Raw genomic sequence first — 15,639 nt, 5'->3', positions numbered from 1 at the left:
TCTTGAATTTGTCTTCCTAGACTCCTGCAATCAGTCTCTAGGAGTAGCCGTCCATTGTACCTGGAGGCAAAAGCATTGAGTCCCAGAACTACTGCCGCTCCTTCTGCTTCCTCCGCCGAGTGACATTGATTCAGTCTTCCTCCTACTGACATGGAAACCCTGCCCAAGTGGTCTCTAGCTACCGCTCCTCCCCAAGCCTCACCTGTGTCGGCTTGGAAGGAAGCGTCCGTATTTAACTTGGCTACCCCCAGGGGAGGGGCAACCCAATAATCAGGTGTTGGCCGAGCGGGAATCTGGGGCATCGTCGGGAAGACCGACATCTTATTAATGTTCCTTTCATCCCCGTGACCCCTGTCAGCCTCAGACAGATCCTCATGCAACCTAATTAGAGCTTGCACAGCACCCGATACCCTTTCCTTCCCATCTCCATGTATAACATCATTCCTCAAATTCCACGCCTGCCATAGCAGGAGGAGAGTGTTCCTTCTGACTGTTTCGGGATATGCGAGGAGGAGAAGTTGTAGCCAATCAGGTCCTGTATCCCGCATGTCCACTTCCTTTGGTAGCTCCCAATGACTCCTCATTTCATGTCTCAGAGCACTGCTTCTAGTGCATGCAACAACAACATGGAATTCATCCTCTGGAGCCATGCCACAAATGTCACACACACTGTCTATGGCTAAAGTTCTCCTACAGGCATTATGTTTTGTGGCAAGGGTTCTTGTGGCAACTCTCCATCCAAATATTTTCACCTTGTTTGGCAGCTTAGCTTTCCAGATAGCATCCCATATTCCTCTGTCCTCCAGGTCGCTACCTGAAGTGGAGGCCTCGGCTATGGTATTTCTCTTTAGGGACTCCGCAAGTTTGTATGCACTTTTGACCGTGAAAATCCCGGATTTCTCGTAATGCCATGCTACGGTATCCTTTACCTCAGCTTTTGGGATCCTCATCTTACAAATATCATCCGCATCAAAGTCGTGGAATATCTGTTTCACCAGATCATATTTCCATTCCTTGGTCTCATCATCAATGAGTTGGTTGACCCATCTGAGTCTTGACCTTCTCACAAAAGACGTTGCTTTCAATCCTTCCTTCCTCAAGATCCACTGGTCCCTCGTTATTTGTATCCTCCTTCCATTTCCAATTCTCCAAATAAGGCCCTTTTTAAGTAGTTCCAGACCAAACTCAATACCTCTCCATGACGGGATACATCGGACGCAAATACAGTATCGGTGATGTTCCCATTTGGAAAATATTTGGACTTAAGGACCCTCGCACATAGACTATCTGGATTTTGGATTAGTCTCCAACCTTGTCTGGATAGCAACGCTTGGTTAAAAAGGTGCATATCACGAAAACCTATACCACCAGCTCTCTTAGGCCTTGTCATATCCTCCAATGACATCCAGTGCACCTTCCTCTTCTCCTCTTTATCCCCCCACCAGAAATCTCTTATAAGCTTTTCATACTTGTCACAAAAGCTTTGGTTTAATCTAAAAACGCCCATGATAAAAGTGGGAAGAGCTTGTGCCACAGCTTTAACATTCACCTCCTTTGCTGCCTGTGACATGAACCTTTCATTCCACCCATTACACCTCTTTCCAAACCTCTCTATGATCGGCTGGAATTTATCATCCTTCATTCTGCCTTCGGGGGTGGGGAGCCCTAGGTACTTACTATCGAAGCAAATTGCCTCAACACCCAATGTCTTCTTGATGCTTTCTCTGACTTGGGATGGTGTTGAGTCTGACAGGAGCAAGGAGCAGTTGGCCTGACTAAGCAGTTGGCCCGTTGCATTTTGATAAGCTTCCAACACCTCTCTCACCTTTCGCGCCTGATCAACCGTAGCTTTGAAAAAAAGCAGGCTGTCGTCGGTGAACAGAAGGTTTGAAATCCCCGGACTTGCACGTGCAATTTTGATGGTTGTTATGCCTCCCAAGTCTGACTCTTTCTTCAGAAGAGAAACTAAACCGTCAGCCACAAATAAAAATAAATATGGGCTTAGTGGGTCACCTTGTCTTAAACCCCTAGTTGGGGTAAACAGATCCAACATCTCCCCATTGCACCGAACTGAAAACTTCACTGATCTGACACATGTCATTACCCATTTGATCCATTTTTCGTCAAAACCCCATTTTCTTAGAGCTCCCTCCAAGAAGATCCAGTCAACACGATCATAAGCTTTTGCGAGGTCTAGTTTGTATGCACAGTGAGTGTCCCTCTTATTTTTAAAGTTATGTATCTTGTGGAAACATTCAAATGCTATCATTCTTCCTGGGATGAAGGCGCTTTGCGTTTCAGAAATGAGATCATCGAGGAAGGGTCTCAGCCTATTGACCAACACCTTGGAGATAATTTTGTACAGAACGTTGCATAGACTGATTGGGCGATAATCCTTGATGCTTTGAGGGTCATTTGTTTTTGGGATTAGAACAATCGTGGTCACATTCACCCCTTCCGGCATCTCCCCCTTCTCAAAGAAGCTAAGAACACCTTCAATTATCTCCTCTTTGAGAACAGCCCAATTCTTTTGAAAGAACCATGCGGGGAAGCCGTCCGGTCCCAGAGCCTTTAACGGACCAATCTGGAACAATGCGTCTCTGATCTCTTTTTCTGTGAACGGCTTAATCAGCGCATCATTCATATAACTCTCAACCTTGTTGGGGATCAAATCTATCAGTGGTTGAGGATCCACCGCATTGTCCTTCTCATATAGACCCTTGAAGTAATTATTGATTTCACTGTGAATCTGCTCTCTGTTATCTGCCCATGATCCGTCCTCTCTCCTCAGTTTGGCTATCTTGTTTTTCTTTCTCCTCCAGGTAGCCTTCCTATGGAAAAACTCTGTGTTCTTGTCTCCTTCTCGCAGCCATTTGATCCTTGATCTCTGTTTCCACATAAGCTCCTCCCGAAGCAGCCATTCGTCAAGTTCCGACTCGATCTTCAGAATCCTAGTGGCTGTTGGTGTGGACGGGGGGAGCAGGCATAATTTCTGGAGGCTCCTCGAAGAGATCTTATGCTGTTCTGCACCGAATCAAACTCTCTCTGCGCCCAACGACTCAGCACATCCTGCATAGACGTTAGTTTGTTGGCAACCCCTTTTAGATCCGCATCAATGCCTCCCTCTCTCCATGCGTTAGTGATCACGTCCGCAAGGGTGTCGTTTCTTTCCCACATTTCCTCATACCGAAATGATTTCTTTCTTGGCCTCCACTCCTGTATCTTGCCGAAGCGCAACAAAAGCGGAGAATGATCTGATCTGGAGGAGCAAATATGCTGGACCGAGGCCTCCCCGAAGACCCTACTCCACTCAGGAGAAGCCACCGCTCTATCCAGTTGAGCCCTTACATTGTTTACTCCTTTCTGCTTATTGTCGTACGTCCAATTTGTGCCCTTATACCGCAGTTCATGCAGGTTGCAATCAGCTAGAACCCTTCTAAAGTCTGCCATATTTGATTCTGATCTCTTAGCACGCGAGAAGTGCTCGCTTTGCCACATAGTTTCATTGAAGTCACCTATCATGAGCCAAGGTTCAGTAGCATTTCCTCTAATTCTTCTCAGAAGCTCCCACATATGATGCCTCTCATGTGTTCTTGGTTCCCCATAGATAAAAGTACCCCTCCATTGCACACCGTTAGGGCACAAGCGGATCAACACATCGATGTATCTCGGGCCAACAGTGATTTTATTAATTTCGACACTTTCATCATAGAACAGAGCCATGCCGGCTCCCTTTCCGGAGCCAGCTTGCACGATACAATGACGGAAACCTAGCCGCCATCTCAGATTATTCACGAACCCATTGCTATTTCGCGTCTCGGATAGGAACACTATTTTAGGCTTGTGGATGTGAACAAGCTCCACAAGCTCGCAAACTGTCCGGGGTTGCCCAATTCCCCAGCAGTTCCAACTGATGAGAGTCATGGTTCCTGACGGATGCTTTCCTCAGCACCCGTCAGTTGACCGAGAGCCCCGGGCTCGGTTGCTGCCAATCCACCATCTTCCTCCTTCAGACTCTTTCCCTCCTCCTCCTCTGTAGCTTTCTTCTTCTTACTTTGCTCGCTCGATATGTCCCCATTTACCACTTCTGTAATGCCAGTTGCTGGCACAGTAACCAAACCCCTTTTCCCTAGGATTGAGGAGTTACCGTGCAACATCTTCTTGGTTTTCCTGTTCACTGTTATCTTGTTTGCTATGCCCTCCTTCTTTCTGATCTGCCGCTGCCTTTCCATCTCTGCATATTCTTTTCCTTTGTGACCTTCCTCTGCCCCGTCTCCTGGTATTAGTGCGCCTCCCCCTTCTGCAAGGCTACCCGTTCCAGTTACCTCCGGTTGCTTCTGAACATAGCACGGGAGAGGACCAAAACCCGGGGGGAAATCCGGGTCTGTCCCTCCATTCTCCTTAGCCGCTACATCCAGATCAAGAGCGGGGAGGCTATTGTTCGCTCCTTTGTCAGCAGAGCCATCCACCACCTTGAACTGGTTGTCCTTCTCCTGTTGGTGGGTGCCGCTGGCAGCGCCGCCCGAGCTTTCATTCTCGCTGTTACCCGAGTCCAGCTTGATACTACTGACTGCCGCGATAGCGGCCTGTACCAGGGGATCAGCCAATACCATTTTTGGGACCCTGCCATACCTCTCTGTGGCCTTCCTCTGCTGGATCATCTTGGTTTCCTCCCTGCTCTCTGGTTCAAACAGGAGGAAGCGCCGTGCACTGCTCGCTTCCGGGACGATTACTCCTCCTCTCATGCTACTTCTTTTAAAAGGAGAAGCGCGTAATGCTGCCGAGTATCTCATCTCTTGGAGATCCTACGGGAGCTTACAATCGCGCTGCCCATGACCAAGATGGCCACAAGCACTACAAAACCTAGGGAGCCTCTCATATTTTACATTCAGCTTATACATTTTTCCTTCTGCTTTATCAAAGCTCTCTAACTTATTCCTAATGGGTTCATCCACATCATGGTTGACTCGAACACGCATGTAGTTTCCCCAAATTCTTCCCTCCTTGTCTGCATCCACCTCCAGCACCTCCCCAAGCTCAGCGCCAAGGGCTCTTGCCACTGATTCAAAGAGCATGATCGGGGGGGGGGGGGGGGGGGGGGCGTCGTAGATGCGAGCCCACATTGGCATGTGGGCCACCTCCACGTCGACGGGCATGGCACTCCCGTCCACCTCCACCATGAGGAAGGCATCTCCCTTATGGGTCCATGGCCCATTGTTGAGGATGAAACGGAGATCCCCTTCGCGTTCGAACTCAAGGGTGAAGCGGTTGTTCTTGAGTGGAGTGTAGCTGAGGCGCCCACTTGCTCTTGAGCTCTTGGAAGAGCCCGCTGATGCTGAAGATCTGCACTGAGAAGAACAAGCCAACAGCGATCCACCTTGATCGCATGGCTGCTCTCTGTCTTGCCAGGTTCAGCTCCACCACACTTGTCCTCTGCAACTCCATGTTAACCGGGAACACAGGAGCTATGACATTCTCGTTCTCGCCATACCTTGCACCCTGAGTTACCTGCACTCCTTGGTCGGTCGGCGTGCAGAACATGTCACCCCTGTCCCTTGATGATCCACCGCGTACCATCGGCCTTGATCCCAGATCCAAGTCGCCCATGGCAACTACCTCTCCGCTAGGGTTCATCGGAGCCTTGCCGCTGGTGTTTTTCTGCTCAGCCATGGATGGAACGTGCTTGTCAATACTATGCTGCGGGTGGTGGGTGCAGATCAATGCTGCCTCAGACGCCAGATTTATACCATCAGAATTCCTCGATCCAATTGATGCCTGACGACCAATGTCGGGTAAGATATGATTTTCCTTCCTCCCTCTGACCCTATGATTGGATCTCTGTGATCTCTTTCCTTTCCCTTGTCTGGCGGATCCTCTTCCTCGTGAACCCTACTTTTCCTTTCCTTGTACTCTTGATCCCCTCCTAGCTTACCCGCAATCAGATCCTGCCTCATCTCCACTAATTTATTTTGTATTCTATCCACCTGCGCATGATCTTGCCTTTCCTGATTCCCTGAGATCTTCTTCTCAGCCGCTTGGGTTTGTTTTTCCTTTTTGGCATATCTCTGCATCGCCTCTCTGATTTTGATCCAATCCTCCCGAAGTCCCAACGGATCCGCATGATTTCGCTGCCTATCCCCTACAACTCTCTCGATCTCAACTCTCGTGGTGGCCGATCCCTCCGTTCGGCTGGTATCTTCTCTCTCGCAACCGGGTCGCCTCGCGATCGCCCCGACAGGGCCTCCGCTAATTACGCTCATTATACTTTAGTCAAACTTCTCTGTTTTCTGTATTTTGGACATGGACCTATATATATATATCTGCATTATCTCAAGATACTACTGCTAGCTAGTAGTAAGGTCGGTCTACCACTAGAGAGTGATTTCGGCTACTTTGTCCCACAGTCCTAGCAATTGTTGTCGGTGCAAGCCATAGCTAAACCTCCTTAAACATTGGATCAAAGAAGCTAGGGTATGTGTTTCCTCATAACACAACAAATACACAACTCACTTGTGAGTAGGCAGAGTGAAGCAAGATGTATATGGACGATGCTTACCTTGATGTGTTTCCATTGGTGCCGAGCTAATATATTCACACAATGCGGAGTACAAGTTTCAAGATTAGGAATAGGAGGCATCAGGGATTGCAAGCCTACAGCTTGGACGCGTGTAGCATCCTGGTCATGCGGTTGGTGCTCCGGTGCAGCTTGAGTGCCTCCGAAGCTAACTGCCCCACTTACCGGTTGGATTCCTCTGGATCCACTGGGACACGCTGCTCTTGGCCATTTGTGGAAGTGCGGAACGTTAGCACAGTGTCCGACGAGGTCAAGACGCCTCAGCTTATCGCGCCAAGCCACGGGATGAACACATCCGACTCTGATGACATGGCGCTTTGCAGCATTAATCACCAACCGGTATCGTCTCATTAGGCCTCTGGCACCACTCAGTTACATTTTGGTAGCTAGTTTTACATGACGGACTGGTCTCTGAGCTGATGTGTGAGATGCTTTGGTTTCATTCTAGTGATGGAACAGCTTTGTCATTCTAAAAAGAATATCTATCCATGAAGGTTTGCCTACTTATTTTCCAAAAACTGGCATTTTCGAAACCCCATGTTGTACTTACTACTACTCGTGGCGTGCATATACAATGCCGTTCCATTTAATCATAAATAGTTCATGAAAAATGTGAAGAACATGCCAGATTTGTGTTACTGCCGTAAAGGTCTACGATCTAATCTAGATGGTTGTGGTGTTTAACTTCCAGATCAGAACAACTATAATTGTCGTATTGTTGAGTTGCATAGCTATAAGGTCCGGCCTTTCTTTGGTTCAAATCATTTCCATAGGAATTTATGACATTTCCTCCATTTCTTAGGATTTTTTTTCTAGTGTTTCTTTGGTTTGTAGAACCATGAACCATAATAACTAAATATGAGTGAATTGCAGAAAACCACCCCATTGACACGTAGGTCTGCAGAAAACACACGTTTACGAATTTGGGACAAAAAAACACTGATTCTCGGTCTAATCTTTTGTAGAAAACAGTAATCAGTTGTTTTAAGCATTTTAACCATGATTATGACATGTGTGACCTGTATTTGATGACTTGGCGTAACGGAGGGCCCTACACTTGATATAGCTAGGGGGCTGTGGAAAGTGGCCACCCCCTCAAAATCAAGGTGTTCTTGTGGCAAATGTTTCGCGACCAGCTCTTCTCTTCCAACAACGTGGCCAAGAGAAACGGACCGTCATACGGTTGCTGCGCCGTCTTTGGGATGCACGAGGATGCCAACCACATTTTCTTCAACTGCCACCTAGACTGTTTTGCTTGGAGCGCGGTCCGGGAAGCCTTTGGACAAAATTGGAACCCTCACTCTGGTGGGGAGTTACGCGCCATTCTCAGCGCCCATAGGAGTGGTTTCGCTCGGATCCTTCGGCGGTGCGTAGGGACGTTGTTGTGGTCTCTCTGGACCACGCATAACAAGATTACTATTGAACATAAGATCCCTTCCCATCCTGCTGACATTATTTTCAAATGTCATTTGTTCCTTCAGACCTGGATGCCGTTGGGGAAACAGCGAGACACTGAGCGGATGGAAGAAGCCATGGAGAGGATCCGCGCCATTCAGATTGCTGCTCGACAGTGATCCCCATGGGTGTTTTGCAGGAGTTGGACTCCTTCTCGCCGGCAGTTTAGACTACCTAGCTTTCACTCCAGGCTTTGGCCGGTTGCATGTATTATGACTTGGGTCTCGTCCCTGTGGTTTGCTAAGTGTGTCTCAAAGTTGGATGCTGCCTGTTGGTGGGCTTTATTAATTTAAAGTCGGACGCTTCTTGCGTCTTCGTTCCAAAAAAAAGTACTTTGGCCATTTAGAGATCGTATAGTTTCTAGTTTTTACATTTTTCAGTCACAACTCATAAGATGCTGCAAAATGCAATCATGCCGATGTCATTGATTTCAAGAGAATCCAAATCCTCCAACCAACCATGTCCTGCATTTAATAATATGCATGACATGGACCTATATATACATCTGCAGTGCCTCAATATACTACTAGTACTAGCTAGTAAGACCGGTCGACCACTAAAGAGTGATTTTGGCTACTTTTTTCCCACATTCCTAGCACTTTGCTCAGTGCAAGCCATAGCTACCCTCCTTAAAATTTGGAGAGAAGCTAGGGTACTTACTTCTTCATAACAAAACAACTACACAACTAACTAGTGAGTAGGAAGTGAAGGAAGATGTGTATGGACGATGCTTTTCTTGGTGTGTTCCGATCGGTGCCGATCTAATATATTCACAAAATGCGGTGGTAGAAGTTTGTACCGTCCTTGTTACCCAGTAGATGCTCCGGTGCAGCTTCAGTGCCTCCCAGGCAAACTGCTCCCTTTACAAGTCGGACACCTGTGGATCCGCAGGGACACGCTGCTCTTGGCCGTTTTTGGAAGTGCGGAACGTCAGGACCGTGTCCGACGAGTTCAAGACGCCCCACCTTGTCGTGTGTGTGTGTGGAACCTTGTTGGATGTTTGGCTTGGACAGTTTGCTTTATATATAAAGCGGGGCAAAAGCCTTTTCCGGTAAGGACCGGCCTATCTTTGGTTCAAATAATTTCCATAGGAATCTTGGATAATTCCTCCGTTTCTTAGGAATTTTTCAACTGCTTGTTTGGTTTGTAGAACCATGAACCTTTAATATCCACAGTGCCTGCGAAAATGCCTACTACAAAATGCAACCATGCATGCTACATATATTCAATAAATACAACTATGTACTCCCTCCGTTTCCAAATGTAAGTCTTTCTAGAGATTCCAACAAGTGACTACATACGAAGCAAAATGAGTGAATCTACACTCTAAAATATGTCTACATACATCCGTATGTTGTAGTCCATTTGAAATGTCTAAAACGACTTATATTTAGGAATGAAGGAAGTAGTTCCTATATGAGAAAAGTCCACATTTCAACCCCAAACTAACTACATGGTTTAAAATTCAACCCCGAACTTCAAAACCGGTCGACATACACCTCGAACTAACCATGTGGTTCAAAAATCTACCCTGGTCTCGGTTTTGACTAAATCAAGTGGTTTTGACCACATTGACCGCTGACTGGGCACCCATGAAATAAAAAAAAAAAACGCCCTCTCTTTCTCTCCTTCCCTCCTCTCTCTGTGGACAGATGTTCTGGACGCCGAATCGCCGATTGCTGACTGGAGCCGCTCTTACTACGACTGCCGATCATTGAGATATATTACATGCCTACCATCCTTACTGCATCATTTCGATCAGTTCGTCACTATGTGAAGATCCACAGCTTGTCCGCGGTAAGCATGTTCGTTGGTTCAATCATGATCCCCCTGCATATGCATATTGTTATGGTAGCAACGAGATGTGATGGCTGTCAAACAGTGAAGGAAATATGCCCTAAAGGCAACAATAAAGTTATCATTTATTTCCTTATTTCATGATAAATGTTTATTATTCATACTAGAATTATATTAACCGGAAACTTAGTACATATGAGAATACATAGAAAAAATATAGTGTCCCTAATATGCCTCTACTAGACTAGCTTGTTAATCAAAGATGACTATGTTTCCTAACCATAGACATGTGTTTCCTACCGCTGCCGCCGCCGCCTCAGCCGCAGCCGCCGCCACGCTCCTCCCTCGCGCCGCCGCCGCGATCCTCCCTTGCCGCACTACACCACGGTCAAGTTTCGGCGACACAACAATCTATTGGCATAGGGTACCTTTGCCGACACATAGCTTGACTCTAAACACGTATGCTGACAAAAGAGAAAACAGTCAGAGGACTTGCTGTGGGGAAGGCATTGCCGACACTTTTTCAGATAGTATACACCCTACCTACGCCGACAGGTTGCTTGTGGACATACACCCTACGTACCCCGACAGATGGTTTGTGGGCATACATCCTAGGTACACTGACAGTTCAGGTGTGCACTTACACCCTACTTTTGTCGACACATTGCTGTTCTTCTAGGTATATAACTATCCCGACACATATTCTGTTTGGATATATTTGCACCTTTGCTGACACTTATGCTGTCTATATAGGTATATATCTTGGCCAACACATAGTCTGTTCGTCTAGGTATGTATGTTTGCTGACACTTTTCATGCCTAGCTAGCTAGTAGCCATGGCCGACAGTTGCTCTGCAAGAATTTGTTTACCAACAGATAACTTGTTGGTAAGTAGTGCACAGCCAAACCAATAATTTCACATATATACTGAGATGCAATTGATAAACAACATCAACATGGACACATTGGACAACAATAATTATAGGTTCACAAACAGACATATACTGACATAGGTTCACAAACAGACATATACTGACATAAGTTCACAAATAGACATACATGTCGACATAGGTTCACAAGCACAACCAGAAGTATAGTTTAACCATCCAGAACACACAAGTCACACAAACACTAATCCAGAGCACACAAGTCATATCCATGAGCACAAAGTTTCTACTCCAAAACACTTGAAGCACCAAATGGTCCGAAACACATATCAGATTCGTGACATGATTGAAGTTGGCTTCCAAAATACTGCGCACACCCATGTATGTTCCATGATACTCCAAGTCCTCCTCACATCCAATGCTAGCTGCCTAAGTACCTGAAAATATTGCATACGAATTTGTCAAGAATTGTCAAGAAAGTGTAATCAACCAAAAAGTTGTTCAAAACTCCTGAATAGTGATATGGCATTACTGTACTATTATTACTATCATTACTAGTACACTGGCACTATGCACGTCCAGTCTATAGTTCCATTTTATTAACCACATATCATGAATAATTTTTATGTGAAATACATGAGACTCTTGAAAAAGCTCAAAAGGGGAAGACAAAGAGAAACTTGCAGTTGTCAATCAAGGTACCAAACTGTACATGAACATTCAACCATCTTCTAGTATTCACACTTGTCGTTGGATTTATCAATCTTACGGCCAAAATTTCAGGGATTCGCGGGTGAGCCAACAATCTGACCAAAGCTCCAGAGCATTCATACAACTGAAGCTAGGCAGACTACTATACGTGCATGTGACTATGGTACAACAACACACTAGCAGGGAGGGAGAGTTTTAAATTGGTAGAAATGTCGGCATCTATCTAGAATGATGTAGGAGCAGCATCGTTAACTGTTGAATGCATGTATCATTCATGTCTTTCCTCTTTTTTTTCTTTTAAAATGCAAAAAGAGCATGATAGTGGGGAGACCAATTAGAATGGACAAAAACGTCCAAAGAAACATCCCAGCAAAAAAACATGCAAAGAAACACGGTACAAAATCATTATTTTGTTTACTTTTTATTTGTTGCACTGGCAGTTTAAGTCAATTTGAGTACACCTTGGGCAAAGTGCACAAGAAAACATAGTGAAATGGCCCCAAGCTAGTATGTAACAGAACACTCTAGAACGTGGCCTCACTACTCTTTGGCACTGACTACTGCCACCAAACATTGTAAGTGATTAGTTGCCAGTAAATAGAAGTACTCCCTCTATATAGTATTTACTTGCCATATTTAGTATGCTTAGTTTCCAGATTACTAAATACTTATTTGCCCAAGAGTTTAAACAAGCTTTTAGGTGTCAATCAGTTGCCAAAAATACTATTTACTCACTTGTCAGATTACATAGTTACCAAATAAAAACTTAGTTCGACCGCGATGCTCGAAACACGCTAGTTGTATCTACTTTTTTGTATGGATAAATATGGAGCTATAAACAGAAATAGGTGCACATAAATATAGAGATTGACAAACAACTACAGATTTTTACTAGTTAAATTTCTCCAAGGTAGGAGAAGTGCCAAGGGCTGGAGATAAAAAGGTGCACACAAATATGGAGACTGACAACTATCCAATACATCAATGGTCTTATAGGACAGATAAGTGGGCAGAAATAGACTAAGGCACATTAATTTTACTTGGCATGTAAATTTGATGTATATCATAGTACCTGCACCTCCTGGCACATTAGATGTCTTCTTGGGATCTTTGATCTACAACAACAATCACTACTTAATAGGTGACCGATTAGCACAAAAGAAAAGAAACCAAGTGCTCTAGATTATTACCATAGCAGATGGTCATGCAATCGATTTCCCCTTAGCATCTCCCATGGTTAACACATTCCCATACGTACGAGGCAACTGAGTATCCTTTTTGAACACCGAATAGATGACAATTTCGACATATTCAGAACCTAGGGGCTCACCCCCCACCACAGCCTTTGGATTAGTTGTTTGAATTGTTCCTTCGGCAATAGTGACATTTAAAGGTCTAGTCATGCTATATAATATCACATCTCTTCCACCCTATGGGAAAAATTTGCAATTCAGAATATAATAATGGTAAAGAAACAAGTTCATATAGCATCATATTGGCAATTAAAGGCCAAAAGGAAAGGAAAGATTTACCCCTTGTTGTCTGTTATGTTTCTCAACATTAACAATTCTTCTTCTAGTAAGAGTGTCATCATTCTGCATAGAAGCATTTGACTCAGCCACCTCCTCTAGATGAGCATTGCCTTTCTCAATATTATTGGCTTCTCTTCTCCTTATGTTCTACATCAAAATCAAGCATTGTAGATGTTAAATATAATAAACTACAACAAGATCACAGCATTACATGTTCCGCTATGGCAGAGGTACAATATAATAGAACTAGTGATACATGGTGTGGAGTATTTGGTTCATGTCCAGGTGTGGTATCGGTTTCATCTTGTTGCCCCTGTGAAGATAGAAATAGTTGCCTCATCTCAGCCATTTGCTTCTTCATGTCATCCATTTGGTCTTGCAGATGTTCCACTTTTTGGTTAGATACACGACACTTTTCCATTGCTATTTGAAGCTTTGTAGATTTATACTGCTGGGTTCCTGGCAACTCTAGGTCAGTTGGAGTTGGCCCCAAACCAACAACACGAACGTATCCATTTTTTTATTTTCCACAAACAAACGCAAACAAATCACCATCCTTAATACCATTCTCCAACAATTCTGGGTGCTTTAATGCTTCATCTTGAAGTTCTTTCTATAGATTTCAGGAATTGTTATGAGTTCCTAGTACTTACTACATAAACAAAAATATGAAAGGAATCAAGAAATTAGAGTGCATCTGAACTTACAATTCTTACTGCAAACCCTTTTTGAGGAAGTCCACTAATTCGATGTGTATGTGTTTCAATAAACAATTCATGTCTATGTGGGCGGCGCTTGAGCTCCTCGGTCTATGTCAAGTGATAAGAAAGATTAAAACAATGAGCAAAATGTACAAACATCAAAGTTTAGAACAAGAATAGCATGGTTGCATACCATTTCAGTGTCAACCCGAGCAAAACTCTTACTTCCAGATGTGTGATTTTGCGTGTGATGTGCTCGATTATTTTTACCTCTTATTGAGCGAGCCTACCAAATGGTTTGATGAAGATCATGTCACACAAGCAATCATGTCACACAAGTAGAATCAAAGGTCAATACTAACCTAACAAAGAGCATACCTTAGCTTTTGGAGTCAACCAAAATGCAACAAGCAACTTCCATTGGTCAGGATGAACTCTAGCATCACATGATGCTATAAGTTCATCATATTCATATGATTCATCATAATAATCCCTCTTTAGGTCTGATTTGAAGTCTTTCCATTTAATTTGTGTTGTTTTCATATACCATTGGAAAACTCGTTTGTCTAATTCCCAAAACAACTGAAAAATTGGCATTTGGAATTGAGCATTAGAGAACTATACAAGAATAAACTAATTCATTAGTCACTCCTAATCATGAACACTAAGATATCATCCAGGAACTCACTAACCAATAAAAATATAGCAACATAGTAGCAACCAATAACAATATAGCAGCAGCAACCAAGTATTACCTTTGCCTTGGTCCATAAAGCAAGTTTTTTAGATAGATCAACCTTCCTCCAATCATCAAATTCAACCGAAAAACCCTTGGTTCTTATTTTTGTTCCAACAAAGTTGGCGAACCGTGTAGCAGATTTACCACAAGGCTGACCATACTCATTGATTTCCAACTTGAGTTTAAGCTTGTTTTGCCTTCCCCATATGCTTTTCATAGCAGTAACTTTCCTAACCTCCCTTTCCTGGACTAATATCCAATAAATGCAGAAAATAGGTTTAGTACTACGAATGCATTATCATTCAATTGCTAATCTTGAAGGTACACATATCAAAGTAAAGAAGCATAACTTCAAGTTCATTCAATACAACCTCAGGTTCAGTTGAAATTTCAGTATTCAATCTTGAAGAAGACCGCAATTGCCGGTCTGGAGCTTGAGTTTGTGAAACAGGAGTTCACTTTTGTCTCTACAATTAAACACATAAATCAGTGTTAACTATGCAAAAAGGGATAGAAAATAGTGTGCTGGAAATAGTGCATATGTATGTGTGGATGATGTAATAGTTTTAGTAGTATATGATGCAAAGCTATAATCCAACACAAAGAAATTGAAGACATGTGTTTTCTTTTAGTTATATCATATCTAGCAACAATACCTTTTTCTTCTTTTGGGGAGCAAGTTGGCCTTCTGCCTCAAATGCATCTGCTAGACCTTTAAGATTCAAAGGTCTCTTCATGTTCTTATTTTGTCTTCTACGTACATCAAGTACAGTTCTGTTCCTTTCGAGTTCATATTCAGGAGTTCTTTCTGCGCTTCTTGCTGCAGCTGCCATTTTTGCTCCTGCTCCTGTAAGTGCTTACAGATGAGTTAGCAGTCCATACAACATGCAAGTGTTTCAACTGAAGTAATAACCAAATTTTACACAACTACCAAATAAAATGCAGAAAATCATTATCACACTTACTTCCTCTTTGGTGCAACAACAATTATTCCATCTATATCAGTCCTTACATGAGAAAATTTGGTATAATCAATGTCGGGATCAACATCTGTGTGTAGATCAATTAACAACCCCTTATTAGCATTCTCAAGATCTACATTTTCATCATCCACAACGGCCATAGAGTAGGTGCCATGTGGTTTTGTGTTCTGGACAGCTGCACACCAGCCTTTATCATCAACCTCTGGAGCATAGAAAATTTGTGCGGCTTGTGATGCTAAGATGAAAGGTTCATCTGATAA

Source organism: Triticum aestivum, chromosome 7B (assembly GCF_018294505.1).
Source record: "Triticum aestivum cultivar Chinese Spring chromosome 7B, IWGSC CS RefSeq v2.1, whole genome shotgun sequence".
NCBI lineage: Eukaryota > Viridiplantae > Streptophyta > Magnoliopsida > Poales > Poaceae > Triticum > Triticum aestivum.
The sequence above is the reverse complement of the archived record's forward strand: the minus strand, read 5'-3'. Positions refer to the sequence as shown.